This window comes from Hevea brasiliensis, chromosome 9, assembly GCF_030052815.1.
Source record: "Hevea brasiliensis isolate MT/VB/25A 57/8 chromosome 9, ASM3005281v1, whole genome shotgun sequence".
NCBI lineage: Eukaryota > Viridiplantae > Streptophyta > Magnoliopsida > Malpighiales > Euphorbiaceae > Hevea > Hevea brasiliensis.
In genome coordinates this window covers 87050346-87052898 of record NC_079501.1, presented here as the reverse complement: position 1 = coordinate 87052898, position 2553 = coordinate 87050346, and the positions used below count along the sequence as shown (strand labels likewise).

The following is a 2553-nucleotide window of genomic DNA, read 5'->3' as shown; positions in this document are numbered from 1 at the left end:
TCAAAGTAGCATAAAAAATCTAGTCCCTATCTTCCAATATATGCATATCAAGTTGAATGCACAGAAAAAAGGGTTTTTAGCTGGTTTGAGACCTATTATTGGTTTAGATGGCTGTCACTTGAAGACCTCAATGGGAAGAAAGCACTTGTGTGCTATTGGAAGTGATGGAAATGAGAATCTTTTTCCAATTGCTATTGCTACTGTTAATATAGAATGCAAGGAATCTTAGAGGTGGTTTATAACCAATCTATTTGAAGACTTTGGGCATCCTTCTGAAATAGGTTGGGTATTCATTTTAGACCAACCAAAGGTATGAGAATGACACATGCTCTATTTTGTATGTATATTAACTATCAATATAATTTTGCATTTACATTTATATTAACTATGTTGATATTTTTGATACTCTATTTTATGTAGGGATTGGTTGAGGCTTTTAATGAGTTGATGCCAGGTGTGGAGCATAGACATTGTGTCAAGCATCTATGTGAAAACTATAAAAAGTTATATAGAGGCTTGGAATACAAAAAGATATGTATGCTGCAGGTACTGGGACAGAGAAATCCTTTAGTACTGCATTAAGTGCAATTAAGGATTTTGATGTTAATGCTCATGATTGGCTACTGAATAAAGATCCAATGTGTTGGGCAAGGGCATTTTTCTCAACTACACAAAATGTGATGGACTTTAGAATAACATTTATGAGAGCTTTAATTCATTGATCAAGCCTGCTAGGGACATGCAAATATTGAGCATGCTTGAATGGATAAGAAGTAGATTAATGAAATGTTTTCATGTCAAATATAGTGGGATGTTGAGGTATAAGGGTGATATCTGTCCTAACATTCAAGACTTACTTGAGAAAAACAAATACGAAGCAAGGAATTGTTTTTGCACACCTTGTGGGGAAAGGAAATACGAAGTTAATTTCTATGACACTCAACATGTTATTGACCTCAATTCACACAGTTGCAGCTGTAGAATGTGGGATTTGTCAAGAATCCCATGTAAGCACAGCATTTCTGCAATACATGCTAACGAGGAGAAGCCAGACGATTATGGGCATAGTTATTATCTTAAGTATACTTGCTTGGCAGTTTACAAACATGTTAGATATCCTGTGCCAAGTAAAGAGGAATGGGAAAGAACAAAATTGAATGACATATATCCTCCAATTGTAAGGAAAACAGTACGAAAACCCAGAAAGAAGAGAATTAGATAGCCTGACGAAGTAAGAAACCCATTCAGGGTTTTTAGGGCAGGGACTAAAAGGACTTGTGGTAATTGTGGAAAAGAAGGACACATTGTAAGGGGTTGCACTGCTACTGGATAGGTGAAACACCTGGATAAAGGAGAGTAAGGAAAAGTAAACAATCTAAGGGTTTGCATGGTTTTTCCAATAGTCAGGTAATATCACTTTTATAATATTGGGTATTATTGTCTTTATACTTGAATATTTATTAGATTTTACTAACATATGTTGCTTACACTTACAGGGTGAAAGGCAATATAAGTAAGCTCCAAGCTCACAGCCAACTCCAAGATCTGAGGTATTTGCCACATAACCAAAAAAAGCATAATTTAGACATGATAAAGTCTCTTTAAAGCATTTTTCATATCTCATTACATTTTTTTGGTAGGCATTTGAAAACTTTTCAAGAAAAAGAACCACAGGGAACATGATGGGCAGTGCGTCACAGCCAATACCCAGTGCATTGCCAATCACCTCCCAACAAGTTAGGCTCACAAGGGCCAAGATGATAGCAAGAGTAGTGTGATAACTTAAACAACTCAATATAAATGTATTTTTTCAAACTTTCATTTTCAAATCACTGATGTGAAAAATGGTAACTTTGTGTTCATAGAAGAAGACACAGCCATTCAAAAGTCCAAGACAAACTAAAGATGGTCACCCTTCAACAAACTAAAGAAGAATGATTTGAACTTTTGTATTTTGAGTATTGCATGTGGTGATGGATTTGTAAATGGAAATTCTTATGTATTTTGACAAGTGGAAGTGGTTATGGTATTTAGTCTCAGCTTTGTAACCGTGAATGCAGGCATCATATTGTAACTGCAAAAATCTTCTATTCATAGCAATGGTGTTATTTTGTATAGGGCTGTAGATATGTATTCTCCAAGTTGATCTCATATCAGGGGATTTTTTGTCATTTTGTATAGGTCTATGATGTTATTCCACACCAATATTAATGAAATATGTCATTAAATGAAATTTGTTATTTGTGATTAAATTGTTATTGCAAAATGTGGTTTGTACAAAAATTGGTATATGTAGAATTTAGTATTTGGTATTTTCATATTTTTTTCTATAGTTTGGAATATGGTTTCTCCATGATTAGCTGCAGAATTGTTGCAAATTTTGCAATAAAATATGCAGCAGAATTTGAGCAGGAATTGCTACGGAACTTGTAGCAAAATTTAAGCAAGAATTGCAATAAAATTAGCGCATGAATTGCACCAGAATTTGAGCAGGAATTGCAATGAAATTAGTCCAAATATTGCAGCAGAATTTGAGCAGGAATTGCAATAGAA

The 2553-nt window shown here is 34.3% G+C and overlaps 1 long non-coding RNA gene across 1 annotated transcript; it reads left to right on the top strand.

Moving 5' to 3' along the window:
* The first annotated feature begins 588 nt into the window (after positions 1 to 588).
* LOC110662422 (uncharacterized) lies at positions 589 to 2155 on the top strand. The gene is made up of 3 exons (XR_009151518.1): positions 589 to 1407; positions 1497 to 1550; positions 1866 to 2155. It is a non-coding gene; the product is annotated as an uncharacterized LOC110662422 (long non-coding RNA).
* The last annotated feature ends 398 nt before the right edge of the window (positions 2156 to 2553 follow it).